Source organism: Artibeus jamaicensis, unplaced genomic scaffold (assembly GCF_021234435.1).
Source record: "Artibeus jamaicensis isolate MK-2021 breed Jamaican fruit bat unplaced genomic scaffold, CSHL_Jam_final contig_851, whole genome shotgun sequence".
NCBI lineage: Eukaryota > Metazoa > Chordata > Mammalia > Chiroptera > Phyllostomidae > Artibeus > Artibeus jamaicensis.
In genome coordinates this window covers 2,701,673-2,718,616 of record NW_026521986.1, presented here as the reverse complement: position 1 = coordinate 2,718,616, position 16,944 = coordinate 2,701,673, and the positions used below count along the sequence as shown (strand labels likewise).

Here is a 16,944-nt window from a genome sequence, read left to right as displayed (position 1 = left end):
ATGATAAACTGGTATAGCTTGATTTTTAATTTACATACCTTACAATATTTTAAAAATATTTTCTTTGTAGAAAGCAATAGTTACATTTATATAAAGAAATATAGATCCTAATCTGGATTACTATTATAGAAAATAAAATCAGAACAATTAAACTTAATCCCTGAATGAGAATTTGGCACATGCTTTCAAATACTGTTAATTTCCTGATAGACTGATGCATTTACACAGCTGCTACCACCAACTTGTTAAAATGATAAAATGACTGAAGGCTTGGGGAAGGGGGGAAAGACGTGAAGAGAAGTGAAAGGATAAAGGTGGCATCATAACACTGATTTGGGCCATATGCTTTCGTTGTAAACTTCTCTGAAAGTGGAAAAACAAAACAGCCAAAAAATGTTGCTTTATTTGGAAATTGTGCCATGTTTCTTGTGCATTATCCAGAAGGGTAGGAAACAGATCAATATGGCAGTGTACTAGGACGGAATTCTTAGTTACCAAAAGTTTAAGTCCATAATCATGTAAGACACCAACCTGAAAATCCCTTAAACAGAAATTAAAAAAGTGGTAATTTTGTGGGATTATACTAAATGTACAGTTTTCTAAGTTTGGCAAATGGAATTCCTACAAATACAAGTTTTAGCAATTGTCTGATTTTTCTTCAGCAAAGGTTACTTTTCAGAAATCTAGCATTTATTTATTTTTATTGATTTATTTTGTTTACTGAATCCACACCTTTCTTTTTCTGTTCTATTAGATTTGGATCTATTTATTTATTTATTTGTTTATTTATTTTTATTGATTATGCCATTACAGTTGTTCTATTCCACCCCTTCATTCCCCTCTAGATTTGGATTTTTTAAATGGTAAGAATACTTAACATGAGCGTATCTATCCTTTTAATAAACTTCTAAGTGTTCATTAGAGTATTGTTAACTACTGACACATGTTGACTTATTAATCTTGTATAACTAAAACTTCATATTCATTAGACAAAGATCTCCATTTTTTCGTCCCCTAAGTCCCTGACAACCCTCATTGTAATCTCTGCTTCTAGGAGTTTGATGATTTTAGATCTCTCATATAATTGGAATCATGTACTATTTGTCCTGCTGTGATTGTCTTATTTCACTTACCATAATGTCTTCAAGGCTCATCCACACTGTCACATATGGCAGGGTTTTCTTCTTTTTTAGGCCTGTATAACAATCCATTGTACATATATACCACATTTTCTTTATACACTTATCTGTTGATGCATACTTGGTTCACTTCCACTTTTTGGCTATTAACAATGTTGTAATTAACATGGCATTCAAATATCTCTTCAAGATCCTGGGTATTTGCCCCAAGAATCCTAAAACAACAATTTCAAAGAACCTATGCACCACAATGTTCATAGCAGCACAATTTACAATAGCCAAGAGTTGGAAGCAACCTAGGTGCCCATCAGTAAATGAATGGATCAAAAAATTGTGGTACATAAACACAATGGAATTCTATGAAGCAGAGAGAAAGAAGGAGCTACTACCTTTTGCAACAACATGGATGGAACTGGAAAGCATTATGCTGAGTGAAATAGGCCAGGCATTGAAGGACAAATACCATATGATCTCATCTTTGACAGGAAGCTAAAGAATAAAACAAACAAGCAAACAGAATAAAAACAAAGACACTGAAATAGAGAACAAGTGGGCAGCGACCAGAGGGGAGAGGGAAGGGAACTTAAGGGGAAAAAGGGGGAGGGATTTTGAGGAACAAGTATGAAAGACACAGAGATGAGGACTGGCTGGGGGGGAATGGGAGAGAGGGGGGAGACCGGGCGGGGGGCGGGTGGGATGGGAGAAATAGATTAAAAAAAAAAATGTACTTGAAAAGTAACTAAATAAAATTTAATAAAAAAAAAAAGATCCTGGGTATTTGGATAAATACCCAAAAGTAGAATTGCTGGATCATATGGGAGCTCTATTTTTTTTTTTTTTGAGGACTGACCATACTGTGTTTCTGTAGCAGATGCACTATTTTGCATTCCCAGTGTACAAGGGCTCTAATTTATCCACATCCTTGCTAACACATGCAAACACACACACATGTGAGAGAGATATATATAAGCCATCCTAACAGGTATGAGGTTATACTGAATCCACACTTACTGAGTACTTCTGCATTGCACCTCATCTGTATTTTTGCTATACTTTCAGGAAACTTACTATCTTCTAATATATTTGTCAAATTTTATTAAATCTTTGCTTTCATATTTTTAATTTCTAAGAGCATTTCTTCGGTCTCTGGATATTCCTTTTCATAGAATCCTATTAGTATTTCACGAATACGATCTATCTCTGAGAAAATTCATTACATGTATGTGCATATCTGCATGTATAGATATATGCCATTTATTTTATGTAAATTGCTTCTTCATGTCCTTTGCCTTTTTTCTATTGAACTGTTTGTTCACTTATTAATTTAAAATAACTTTTTATATATATGAAGGATATAACTCTGACATGTTGGAATCATTTTTCCTCCTATGTTAACTTGCTGTTCAAGTAGTTAGAAGATGGTGGTGAGGATTAAAGATTATATTTTGATTGTTGTTAGTACAGACTAAATATGTTATTTTTCCTTTCATAAAGAAATAATTAAATGATAAATTAGTATTTTCCATAAATTTAAACTTTTGAATAGCTTTTGAGTACCTACAGTGTGATAGGGATGCTCTTTCACTGAAGTTTACAAATGAGTAGAGAACATTTTCCTCCCAAGTAACTGTTACAAATAAAAAAAACCCTGAAATTATTTTGATTTTCAATACCAAGAGGATAAGCAAGAAACAGAAAGTTAGTTTATAAATAACCTAAAGTTATTAAACAAAATTAAACTTGTCAAGAAAAAGTAACTCCTACTTATGTTTCAAAATTCCTGCACAAATTGTCAGTAGGGTAGTAAATAAGTGTTCCTAAAAAGTATGTTTAAAAATTTGAAAGGAAAAAGTATGTTTAAAAATTTGAAAGGAAAAAGTATGTTTAAAAATTTGAAAGGAAACATACTTTTCTAAGCACCACCACCTTTACTAATTTGGAAAATGGCCAATAAGCACATGAGATGATCCTCAGCATCATTACGCTTTAGGAAGTGCAAACCAAAACCACAAGGAGATACCACTTCAATCCACAGGTCTAACAAGTATTGGTGAGGCTGTGGAGAAATCAGAACCCTCGAGTAGTAATGTAAAATGGTGTAGGCGCTTTGGAAAGCAGTCTGGCAGTTCCTCAAAAGGCTATACATAGAGTGACCACATGACCTAAAACTTTCATTTCTAGGTATTTACCCAGGAGAAATGAAAACAAGTCTACACAAAACTTTGTACATGAACCTTCACAGCAGAAATATTAACAGCCCCCAAATGGAAACAACTCAAATGTCCACCAATGGATGAAATACAAAGTGGTATATATCTACAGTAGAAGATCATTAGGCTACAAACAAGGATGAATTACTGATACATGCACCTTGAAAACAGAATGCTAAGTAGAAAAAACTAATCACAAAAGGCCACATACTGTATGATCTCCTTTATATAAAATATCCAGAATAAATGAATCTATAAAGGCATAAAATAGACTAGTGTTTGCGCACGGTGGTGAGGATAGTGAGAGTGGGGGAGCATTGAGGAGTGATAGCTAAAAGGTGCAGGGCTTATTTTTGGGTGATGAAGATCTTCTAAAATTGACTGTACAGTAGTAAAGGTTGCATAATTCTGTGACTGTAGTAAAAAAAACACTGAATTGTAGTTTTAATGCGTGAATTATATCTCACTAATGTTCTTACAAGAAGAAGTCCCAACTTGGTATTTTCAGTGGTTGTTATCAACGAGTAGGCAGCTCTTTAAGTAGGAAATTTAAAAGTAATGTACATGACCCAAATATGTAAATTACTGAAATGGCAATATCTGAACCTGGAATGATAAAGGTTTGGGAATTTATCAGGGGTGACAGAGGATACCCAATGATATAAAGGATGGTTTTTGCCCTAATTGCAAGAATGAGTTAACTTAAAGCAAACAAAAACACCTAATATTATACAGCTGAGTAAGAAAGAAATAATAGAGCAGATAATTAATTCAGAGGTCTGATAAATAACTTCTGATGGAGTCAACTTTATAAAAGTATACTCTGGTCCTTACAGAATTGTGGAGAGAGGGAGCAGATCAGTGGCCAAAGAGTTATTCATTGTCAGGGGGCTATTTGACCAATTTGGGGCAAAGGTGGTTTATTTGGAGATAAGGAGAGAAAAACTATAGTATCATCTAAGGAACATAATTTGTGAACTTAAAATAAACAGCCATTTTCCATTTCACAAGTGTCTCTTAGAGACAAATGCTATAAGTCAACAGGCCAATAATAGTCTTTGGCAAGAAAGTTAAAATCACATCAGATCGACACCTCTAGCGACTGAGTTTCATCTTACGTCTCAGAAAGTGCAATAATCGCAGTTGAAGGTTTTATAAGAACGAGAAATGTGTTACAATTAAAACTGCCAGTACAACGTGGCTCTGCACTGGCTTGGAAATTAAGGCAACAAAGAAACCCCCAGGTGGGTGCTGGGGACAGAACGTACCTCGTGTCACCCGAGAGAAGACGCGACACAAAGGCATCCCGGGGGCTTCAATTTTGCTGGTGAACAGGAAGGGCGAGCCCGTCGGGAGACTGCCTGTGGGCGAGACAATCTGTAGCAGCAGACAACCAGTTCACCTCCATCGCGCCTTGGCCCGCTCCTCGTTTCCATGGTTAACGTCAACTCTCGCCGGCGCCACCCAGCGCGGAACAGAGCGAGCGCTGCGGGACCAGCGGGCCTCAGACTCGCCACGCCCCCAGCCCCGGGCTCCCGGGAGCGGCCCCTTCTGGCCGGCCGGCGTTGCAGGGCGGAGGAGGGACCGTGCTTCGTCGTCCACTGCAATTTTGGACCGCAGCGCGCTGGGCTGGGGCTCGGGGTTGTCACTCCTTTCCTTGGGGCTAAAAACTGCAGCGGAGAAGAGGGTCGGAGAACCAGCACTAAACTTTCACACGGACCGCACCCTACGCCCTGGTGACGTGACGTTTTTTCGCATTTTCGCGGGGTAGTGTTCTCGCGCGGATAGAGGCGCGGCAGCCATTTTGTTAGCGACCAGTCACCCGTGGTCTGACCAACGACAGGAGTGCAGTGCAACTCCTACCGCTTAGGGTCGGTCTTGCGACCTCCTTTACCTGCACCCGCATTTTGGCCGTCAACACCCAACGTACCGACGGTAATAAACGCTTTTGAATGATACTCCATGCGTCGTATTCGGCTGGGAAGATTTGGAACTGCACATACGTGCTCGCTATGGCCCCTTTATTGCATTTTCTCCTCCTGAGTGGATTTGACTGCATATTTAAATACAAGGAACCAGAATGCCCATCGTTGAAACGTGTTACTAAGGGATCTGTTTATTAGTAAATTAAGGTAAAGTCCCCGTATTCCACTGGGGAAAGAAAGTTGTGGACGGTTATTATTTAGCATTAATTTCAGGTCCGAGGATCATCATAAGGTGGCCCCCAAATCCCTAGTTTTGCTGGTTTAGAAGTTACCTTTATGCTTCAGCCCACTGCTTCCCTTTCCCATGGTTTCATTTCATCCCCATGTTTTGGACCTTGAAAATTCTTCAAGGGAGCCCGTGAAAGCTTAAAATTCTTTTCAAATGATTTAGACGCTCCTATAAGAGAACTTTGAAGCCGATTTGTCGGTATCAGTGTACTCGCGGTTCCCCTTGTAATGGGATACGGGAACCGAAGCAGTTTTGCATAATTGGTATTTCTGAGTGTCTCCTTTGGATCTTCTAATCTCCAAATTATACATGCAGCTTTTTGGATGTTTCTTTTCTGGCTGTACTGCAAATGACGGCTTAGTTAATAAGCATTTAGGTTTTTAGGCTATAACGTGAAAAACTTTTTTTGTGTTAATATCAAAAGAAATCCAAGGCTTATAAAAAAAAAAACAAACACTATCCAGCGGGAAAGTGTAGTTTGGAAACACGTGGAATAAAAACCCTGCATAGCATAGTTATTCGAGGACAGAGTTTATAGATAGAACCTTTCGTATAGTTCAAAGAGGAAATGTGCCCATGGTTCATTCGTAATGTTTTCCGTTCTTTTGGAGAAATAATCCTAGGTATCCTGGGTCAGAGTAGGAGAGTAAGCATCTTTGAAAAATAAGCTAGTTGTAGGAAGTCTGTAGTATAGTTAAGACTAGAGGCTCGAGTCAGGAAACCGGAGTTGTAACCCTGATAGCACCATTCACTGCTCTAGTGTTGCGATTCTAGTTGTGTGATCTTTCAGTTATTAAAAAAAAAAATCTGTGGCACTCAGTTTCCATATCTTGTAAAATTGGGCTAATCATAGAGACACAATAGAGGGAGTTGTGTAGATTGGATTAGATCAAATAACTAAAATGCTTAGAGGAAACTGGCCTTGCTTAAGTGCTTAGCTATTTATGTAGAGAGGCTGTATTTATAATGCCCATTTTCATCACCCAGAATTACACACGACCCAACCAGAATGAAGATTTTTGTCGTTAAAATATATACAGTAGATGTTTGTTTTTTTCCTTTTGTCAATATTTGTACTTTGCTTTCTCTTAGAATAAAATTAGTAAAGCTTGTGGTAAAGGCCTTTGGTTAATTGTGTACAAAGTAATCAACATTTACTGAGATAGTGGATGCTATTTTCTAGGAACTAATTGCTGCAGATACAACATCAAATAAAACGGCCCTGTCTTCAAGGAATTTATCAAAATACCATGTGGGAAACTGACAAGGATATTAGTAATTAAATAGGGTGATAAATATGCACTGGAGCTATAGAAACACAGAAATGGGAACACAGAAATAACTTTTGGGAAGTTCAGATGGCTGCAATTGAGATTAAAAAATAAGTAGAAGTTAGCTGGATGAAGATGTGGGAGAAGAGGTGTTCCAGGTAGGGAGGGGTATATTCATTCAACAAGTGTTTAGAGCACATATAGAGTCAGGCACACATATACCTTATTTAGTCTTAACATTAGGTCTAGGGGACCGTTACAGGTGGCACAGGAAATGTAGCCCAGCCCCCACTCAGGCCAGTGGGGAGCGAGGTCCCAAACACAGGACCCACGCCCACAGATAGGTTCTCCCCTGGGGAATCAAGCATGCATTGTACCTAGGCTGCCATGAGACTTGCTTTTGCTAAAATTCCCTCACCCTGGATTGAGGTAGAAAATGTTTACTGATTATCTCTAAAGTAACTTCCTAAAATCTGTGTTAAATCTCCAAGTATGGAGTATAACCAGTTAAACCACCTTTCCCCTTGATCTGTAACATCCTTCTCTTTGAAGTAATTAGCAACATTCTTTCCTTTGTTGTCTGCAAAAGGTAATCACCTACATCAAATCTGTGCATAGTAAATGAGGACCATCCTGGATTTAATGTACCCAGAAAAGCAATAAAAGCCTGTCCAGTCAGGGGTAGGGCCCTCTCTTTCACTCAGAGAGTGGCCACTCCATCTCTTTTCCTCCACAGGACTTCTGTAGTCCATGTGAATTTGTCTTTTGAAGGCACAACACACAGACTTTGAGGGCTAGAGTCCATATCACTTACGAGATAGCTTATTATTCTTATTTCAAATATAAGAAATCTGAGCTTCAAAAAAGTAGAATAAATGATAAGATCAGGAATTGAGCACATTTGTATGTCAATATCCATATTTTTGTTACTCTGCTGATGCACATAAAATGAAACTATCAAAAATCTGGAGCTGCTTTTTCAGCCAGAGAAAAAAATGTTTATACAGGAATTACAATGGCATACATGTTATTGTGTAATGGTAAAGCCCACTTTCAGTTCATACTTATGTTACCCACTGGGCAAAAAATAAAAGATAAAAAAATTAAATCCTTACTCTACCCCATTGCCCATGAAAGTAACCATGTAAAGCTACAGCATGGGGTAGGATGGGTTAAAGAGGAGGTGAAATGGTCTTACGGAATTAGGAAGCTGAACTTACAGGTAAGGCAGCAAAATTGCTGAAATTTGGTAAGAAGATTGGGGTGGGGTGGGAGTGGGATCTGGTGGTATGTAGACCAAAGGAAAAAGATGAGTCAGACCTTCAAGCTGGGTGACTGCAAAGCTCGAGGTACCCTAAAATAAATAAGCACAGGAGGAAGAATAGGTTTGCGAAGAAAGACAATCCACTTTGAGACATGTTTGAGGGGCTTGTGGGAAATGTCCAGTTAGAAATAGATTGGACCTTGGGGGAAAAGTCAAGACAGATTGGGGAGTATTTTACATTTAAAAAAATTGAAATCATGTGATTGGAAGACAGTGTCAAGGTTTGGATATTAGTAGGCATGAAGAAAATGATCAGGAGAGAAAAAGAAAGGGACTCTGAAATAAGATGATCAATTTCTTGCATGGTTTGTTGAAATTCATCTCATTGCTTTATAGGACAGATAATGATATAAATATAAATGCATACAAAGACCACATGAATGGGCACATAGATAGAAATTTTAGTGTGCCCCAGCATGCTCACAGGCATGTGGGTTGGGTGACATTGAGTTATGAGCATATGAAAGACAGAGAATGACCACTTGTTAATTATAAAGTTTCATACCAATATATAAAGTTTTTCTATATTAAACTTCATTTAATATAGAAAAAATTCCATGCCACACATTCAAAAATAGAAACATTAAATGATGTATAATTAGTTTGCCATTAATTGGTTTTAAGCTTTGTTGTGAAATACATTTTTAATTACAATTTTGGAAACATTACAGTAATTGCTGATGAGGAGGATAGGATGAAAAGATGGAGTTTCTCATATTTTGGTTTGATTAAAACTTGAATTTTCTTGTGTAGCTCTTGAATATTTTATTATTTTTCCATGTCAATAACTTCACAGATTAGATTTTTTTAAACTTTAGGAGTGTTTCAATTAATATTATTTTTGAAAATTATCACCACTGGAAAATTTTAATTAAAATTAAAGTATAATTGGCATACACTATTATTATTTTTGGGTGTGTTCATCATAGTTATGGTGTTATTGCCATAAGTCTAGGTACCAGTTGTCACTGATAGAAACTTATTTTAAAGGAACATAGTAGAATTATTGGTAGACTGAAAATGATAAATTGGGATAGTTTAAAAGCTAGAGTTTTAATTAAAATTTGTGTTAAATTTTGTATAAGTTTGTGAACATAACTTCATTGGACGGTCAAGTTTTAAGAATTATGAAACTCTGTAAATATCCACATGAATATTGACAATTTGACTCTTTATCAAAATTAGTTACACATAGATCTGAATTACAATGATTCCCCTTTATTTGAACACATAATTAAGATTTAACTATGCATATTTCATAGTCTTTATCCCCAGTATCCAGTGGAGCATCAGATAACCTCTTCTATTGATAGTGTTATCAAGAATGTGATGTTATTAGTAATATAAGTTTCTAAAGGTACAGGGGAAGTTAGTAACCTAAAATAGGTGTCCTTTTCCTGGCCATTTATCTACTAATTTCTTCGTTTATAAATGTTCTAGTTGTTTAGAATTGTGTGAACATTATCTTCACTTTCTGATAAAATGAATATATAAGGAAATGCAATGAGTTAGTTGATAACATTTCTGTTTGAATTTGTAATTAAAAGGAATGTGGGGGTGGAAGAGGGTTAGGTGTAATTTGCCTAAATGTAGAGAAAAGTTTGCATACCCTCACAATTTTTGCAGACTCATGATACTATGGCTATTAAATGGAAAAGTCCACACTGGTTAGAATTCCTACAGTTTATATTGCATGATGCCCTATTCAGATTAATATGTTTTAAACATGAGAGCTGCAGGTTACAGATAAATATTTAGGGAAAATGAAACCACATTTGGTAAATAACATTTATATGTAAAATATAAATAACAATAACAATATCAACTGTTGTTGGGATGGTGTATTGGAGGTACATTTTAAAACTTAGCTTGGCTCTAACAAAATTTAAAATGCAGTTCCATTTGACAGAGAAAATTCATCTCTAGGAATATACTTTTGAGATGTTTCACCTGGACAATATCTCACCTAATATGCAGCAATACTCTATTCATACAAAGATGTACTTAGAACATTTGTAATAGCAAAACACAAAACATTTTCCAGTAAGGAACAGGTTAAATAAGTTGGGTAAAAAAATAAGATACATTTACACATACCGCTATACAAGCATGTCCACCTTTAGTAAAATATCTAAAAATTAATTTGTATAGTATGATCTTATGTAAAAACTAGATGTATGCATGAGCAGTTGTGTTTATATATGCTTATTTTTGAAGGATACATATGAAACTATGAGAGAAGTTAACGTCAATGATTTAACTAGGGTTTGATGAGAAAGGGAAATTTTACCTTTACTTTTGTTTTGCTAATATATTTTTAACAAGTAATATGTGTTGCTATTATAATATTTAAATCATTAAATAAGAAACAACATAATTAAATTGACAGTCAAAAATATCCTTTTTACTCCCTACCCCGCAAAATACACCAAGCTGCTTATAACCAGAAAAATGGCATAGTGGACTTTTATACCTTTATCAAGAGAATAATTTAGATTATAATTTAGAAAATACAGTTGCTAGTTTCTATGAGTAAATGATTATACTGTTGATGCTTTCATAGAGAAATGCTATAATATTTTTAGTGTTGTAGTAGAGTTGAAAATTATAATGTTATTTGATATACCAGTAAATTTTGGGCTCTCATAATCAGAGACTGCTTAGACTCTGGACCACTTCAGTGCTTCAGCAATAGGAATTCCTAAAGTTAGTTTATTTTTTATTAAATTAAAGCATTTACAGAATTTATATATTCTCATGATTATTAGGATTTCTCTGTAATGTTTCATATGAAATCCTGACTTTCAGAATAGCATATGTAAAATATACATATATTAACATATTCATGCAGATATGTAAATGTAAAATGTTTGTACATTCAGAAAGTATATGTTATGCATAATAGGCAATATAAAATACATGGCAGTCCTATTTTATTGAACCAGCAAAGACTAAGCGTTACTGGAAGAAAATTTCATATGTGCCTTATCTTTAGCAATATAATTTTAAAGTACATCAAATTTTAATAAAATTTATGCAAGTAATTAAAAATTTTTACCAGAGATACTTTATAGGCTCTTAGTTTAAATGAAAACCAAGGTATAGAGATTAATATTATAATAATTATTAATCCTACTGAATTTAAAAGATTCTGTTATTTATGAATTTCATGCCAAATATCAGATTTATGTTTTTACATAGAAATTTTCCTCCTAAAAGACTTTTAATTAATAGAAAATGTATAAACCAGTAAAGAGTAGCATGCAAGAAAGAGATGCATTTACTTGTAGAGGTAACCATATATTAAGAAACAAACTCTGGATGTTTTTAATTTTGGTTTTTATATAAAATTAGCCTATGGATATTTTTTCCTACATAACTTTTTCTCCTGGGAACAATACTGAATACAATTTTCTCTTAAGGTTATAAATACCCTTCCTAATACACGTAATATAACAAAACAAATAATCATACTGTCTACTGAAAAAATCAATTATTTTTGTTCTGAATGACCCAATTAGCTCAGAGGCATATACTCTGAATTCCACAATTCAGTACCCCTAGACAACTTGTTCTTGTATCATTCATTGGTATACTCCAAAATACCCTGGGTTAGAACATTGGCCTATGAAAACCTAAAAGTTACATTTAGTCTATAAAAAAAAAAGATTTCATTTATGTATGTCTCCTGTACTGGGCATGCATTTTCACTAAAAATATAGTATACCTCAAAAAATACTAACCTGAATGTGATGTGGATTCCTCAAGACAGAATTTTTACTCCTTTTTCTTCTGATGCACGGAGTAAAGTGTTTATTTTATGAGACAGTGTACAATGTTTAAGAACAAGAAGGAGGCCAAGGGAATTTTCCCCTCCTTTTGATTATAGTTCCAATATCCCATCCCTTACTCCTCCCAAAGAGAATGCCTCATTCTGTTCAGAAACAAAAGCAGCCCTACATGAGAACAATCTGAAATACTCGTCCTCTTTTCATAATCTCCATTTACTAGACCAGTATTTTTCTCACTCCTTATCAAAGCAGGAACCCAATAGCTGATTTCTTCTTTTTTGAATAAATGGACATGGGAACTTTATTCCAGGTTAAAATAGTGGAAATTTAAGAAAATAGTGCTGTTATTATGAAGGAAAAATAATGATTTTCATAGTACTATGGGAAGCATATTTAATCAGCAATAATGAGATCTGAGTTATAATTCACTGTCAGCAAGAAACTTGATAATTTGAAATTGGGTAAGTCACTTAAATTCTTCAGACTTCAGTTTCTCCCTTAGTAATATTAAGAGATTGGGCTATGTCTCTAAATTTCCATAAAACTACATTTCTGCAGTTTTATTATTATTAAGATGTTATTTATTTTTAGACAGAGGCAAAGGGAGGAGGAAAGAGAGGGAGAGAAACATGACTGTGAGAGAAACGTTGACTGTTGTCTCTCCTATGTGCCCTGTCTGGGGAGCACCCAGGCTTGTTCCTTGACTGGAAATCAAACCAGTGAGTGACCTTTCACTTTGCGAGATGGTGACACCCAACTAACTGAGCCATAGCAGTCAAGGCTGTTGTGTTATTTTTTTATGTTAAATTTATTATGGTATGGGTGGAAATAAACACAGGTTATAATATGTTTGTGCAGTTTTTTAAGGTGTATAAGTTTTCTAAGTAATAATACTTTAAACATGAGTAAGCTTTATTTATTGTTAAGTAGGCCTAAATGAAACATAATTGTTATTGGACAACTGAATCTGCCATCTTCTGTATTGACCCCTTTACCTGGGACAGTGATTTCTGTTAGCATTAACATCATGAATATGTCATCTTAATCAGAATTCGTCAAGTACCAAGTATTTACTTTCTGAGAGCTCTCTTTGTGAGGTCAATTAAATAAACATGTTAAAGCCAGTATTGTTAACATTTCTGCTACATACTAGTCAAATTATTTTATGTTTAGCCTCTTTGATTAAAAGTAGTGGTCAAAGATGGTGAATCCCTCGAAGGTGATTTTGAAGATGGAGAAGTGCTGGAGCTACTCAGGCAGCAATCAGAAACAATTAGGAAAAATGTACCAAATGCTTCATTCATTCTTTTGCCTGCATGACAAATTACATTTAATATTTCAGGCTAGTTGAATTTTAAAATAAGGCCTTCAAGTAAGCATTTTCAAGACAGCTCCAATCAAAAGATACTGCTTAATTTTTTTGTATTGCTATAGAAATGAAAAGAATGATTGTCTATGTTGATTAGCTTGAAGATTGCCTTGGGGAGAATTTGACAGTTCTAGTAACATTTCCATAATTTACAACCTGTGAAAAAAATGGAGTACTACATTGAATATCAGGATAGTTTAAAGCTTCCTTTTAGATCTGATAATTTTATTCTACTTTAACACAAAGAGAGCATCCTTGTATATTTTTAAATGAATATATAATTTATTTTATCATGATTCTTGAAAATTATTCTCAATTAGATCAAACAAAATAAATATATAGCATGATAAACAGAGCAAAGTAATTTATTGATGCCTACTGCATGCAAAATATTTCATGCTAGTTCGGCAGGTAAAAAGGTAAAAAAAACATTTAATGTCAAAGAACTAGTAGTTTAATGGATAGAAAATTCACAAGAAAAAATAACAAAATAAAACAGAACAAATTACACTTCAGTATGTTGAGTTGAGTATGATTGACACTATTTCACTTGCTTATACATAAATGCCAAGTAGAGCTTATATCTCTGGTACCACAAAGTGTGGCAAGTTAGGAAAGTGATTCCACAATAAAATTTTATGCTTGGAAGAAAGGTTATAATTGAATAAAATTACATTACACTTGGCAATGTATAGGAAAATGTTTAAATACCAAGAAACACCTTTACTCTGACAAGAATATTCTTTTTTCTTTTTTATGGATCTTCTAATTTGAACAAAGTAAGAGTCAGTAATAGTGAGGATTCGATTAAATGACATTCTCATTTTTCATTCATGAATTCAATTATTAAACATTTATTGTGTGTTTATTAGGTGATAGGCAATTTGTTCAGACTTAGTAGTGCACAGAAGAATAACAGTACCTCTCATCGTGGGTTCCTCTGCTGAGAATGCTGTGATAATACAAATCTATACGATCTCCTTTGGAAAAAAATTTAGTGACATTTATTAGAAACTGTAAAAATATGTATACCTTTTAACTTATTAATACCTTCCTATGGAAACTATAGAACAGGAGAAAAAGGATTTATGCATGTGTGTTCATTGCATATTTTAAAAAGTTTCAATGATAAAGAAATAATAGTATTTCCATTTCATTGAATATAATACAAACATTGAAATGATTATATTGGCTTTGTAATATGGAAAATGCTTAGATGTATAATGTGAAAAAAATTGTATAGAATATTAAAATGCTATTAAAATACATAAAAGAAAATTTTGGACTTTATAAAATGATAGTTGTATCAGCATGGTGGTATTTTGGATGATCATTTCAATGTTTTTGAAACACTGTATATTACTTAAAAATAATTAATAACACATTTTAACATATAAAAATGTACCCAAATTAGAACCCTTGGACATTGCTAGTGGAACTATAAAATGGTGCAGCTGCTGTGAAAATGGTATGATGGTTCCTCAAAAAACTAAATGTAGAATTACCATATGACCTAGAAATTCTACTTCTGGGTATGTACCCAAAAGAATTGAAAGCGGGGACTCAGTTTTTTGTACACCAATGTTCATATCACGATTATTCACAGTAGCCAATTGGTGAAAGCAAAACAAGTGTCCATCTGTGGATGAATGGATATGCAAATGTGGTATATACATACATTGGAATGTTATTCAGCCTTGGAAGGAAATTCTGATATGTGTTACAACATGGATGAACCTTAAAGACATCTTTTTTTCTGAAGCTTCTCTGACCAAAAGGCAAATCCTTTCTATGCACTCTGTCTTCCCTGCTTTTTGGGTATTTACCATTTCCTGGTCACTTGGCTATTTTTGTCATATTTTGGTATTTTCTGTTTATAATCAGACTATAAATCCCTTTGAGAGAGTACCTTCTCCCATTGCCCACAAAGTACAATGTTGTGTTTCTGACAGGTACCTAGAGAAATTAATGTGTCTATAGGGGGAGTAAGGAGGATTATACTAAGCTTTCTTAATGCAATCACATCAACCACCTATCTCAGATACTGAACTCTAGGGTCTTAAATAAATGAAAGGGCCCATTAGCCACTGAACAGAGAAATACGTATGCTTTTTAAAAATTCTCATAACTAAACTTTTGGCAATCAGCATTAGTTGGCCATCTTCTTCCTGGGTTTTTCAATGTTAAAAAAAGAAAGGAAAAAAAAAAGGCATGGGAAGCAAAGAAGCAGGAATGGTTAGAATTCATTCCGATGGCAACAGGAACATCCAGGGCCAGTAGCACCCATGTAGCAGGAAGGTGCTGAGACCCTAACTCAGTTGTTCTTGTGCCATTACACAGTGATTCTGACCATCCACATTCCTTTGATAGTTACTCATTTTTTGAGCCTGGTTTTTCAACCTTCCTGTTGATTGTGTGAGCTTTTCAGCATTCTATAAATTCCCTTTTTGTTTAAGTTGACCAGGGTAAATTTGCAACCAAAATCACTGACTGATACACTCTGAAAATTTTTAGATATGTTATTTTGAAGTACAAAATTTTTCTAATGTGCTAATCATTGGGATATTAAGTATGACTCTTTTTTTATATTCTTAAGGTATTTAACAGCTACAAATTCTGAAGTTTATCTTTCTGTGGCCTTTATATAATGACATTAAATCACTTTTAGTGGCCTTTTTTTTCTTTTTATACAAGTTTCAAAGTCCTTTATTTTCTACTAAATAATGATAACAATTAATATATATGGTGTTCAACATGTCTGATGCTATTCTAAGTATTTTACATATATAAACTAGTTTAATACAAGAATTTAATAAATAGATACTGTTTTAGTCTAATATGATTCATTCAGAACTAGTTGCTGCCTTCATTTTACATCCTTTATTTTATACTTCTCCTTAGGTCTACATTTCTAATTTGCTCTCATTCTCATCATTGAGTTTTATCTCTTGGCTAATATTGGTAGTTTAATATAAAAGTCTTGCATTTCTTTTCTGGAAATTGTAAAAACAATGGTTTAATAAGATATACATTTACTTCTGTGCTATGTAAAAAATGTCTAGATTTAGGTATTCAAGGGTCAGTATGGCAGTATTCCATGGATTGGTGGCACTATTTCCTATGTCATCATTTCCTAGGTTTTTTGCCTCTAATCCAGCCAGAGCTTCTTCATCATATTCTCATTTAAGCCACAGGATAAAGGGAAGGGAAATTGTTTTTCTTTCCTTTTTAAGGTGTCTTCTTGGAAGTTTCCATACAACACTACCACATATATGTCATTGGCCAAAGCAAATGGCCACAGTTAGCTGCAAGGGAAGCACTCTGCATAGCTAATAATGAGAGTTCTTTCACTGAAGGAAAATGATAGGACAGATACTAGGAGCTAACTAATTGTCTTATCCACAATTTTCACTTGTTTTACCTACCTTTCTAAATATTTTCTTATCTTTGTACTTAAGACACAGTTTATGTTCTAGGAAGACTTTGTACATTTTTAGTTATATTAATATAGTAAAAACTTGGAACAAAAAAGCAAAATAATGGTTTTTTGTAATAAAAATTGTATTTTTTATAATCACACAGTTTTTATTGTATAATTATTCTAATTACCTGAACAGGATTATCTT

General features: G+C 34.3%; 2 protein-coding genes across 2 annotated transcripts in view; one reads left to right on the top strand and one right to left on the bottom strand.

Moving 5' to 3' along the window:
• The window catches only part of PCNX4 (pecanex 4), a 34,940-nt gene extending 30,208 nt beyond the window's left edge, over positions 1-4,732 (bottom strand). The window contains exon 1 of the mRNA XM_037132379.2: positions 4,618-4,732. The gene's annotated coding sequence lies outside the window, so the exon portion shown is untranslated. The remainder of the gene's footprint in view (positions 1-4,617) is intronic.
• A 500-nt stretch (positions 4,733-5,232) lies between these two features.
• The window catches only part of RTN1 (reticulon 1), a 325,732-nt gene continuing 314,020 nt past the window's right edge, over positions 5,233-16,944 (top strand). Inside the window, exon 1 of the mRNA XM_053673284.1 lies at positions 5,233-5,481. The gene's annotated coding sequence lies outside the window, so the exon portion shown is untranslated. The remainder of the gene's footprint in view (positions 5,482-16,944) is intronic.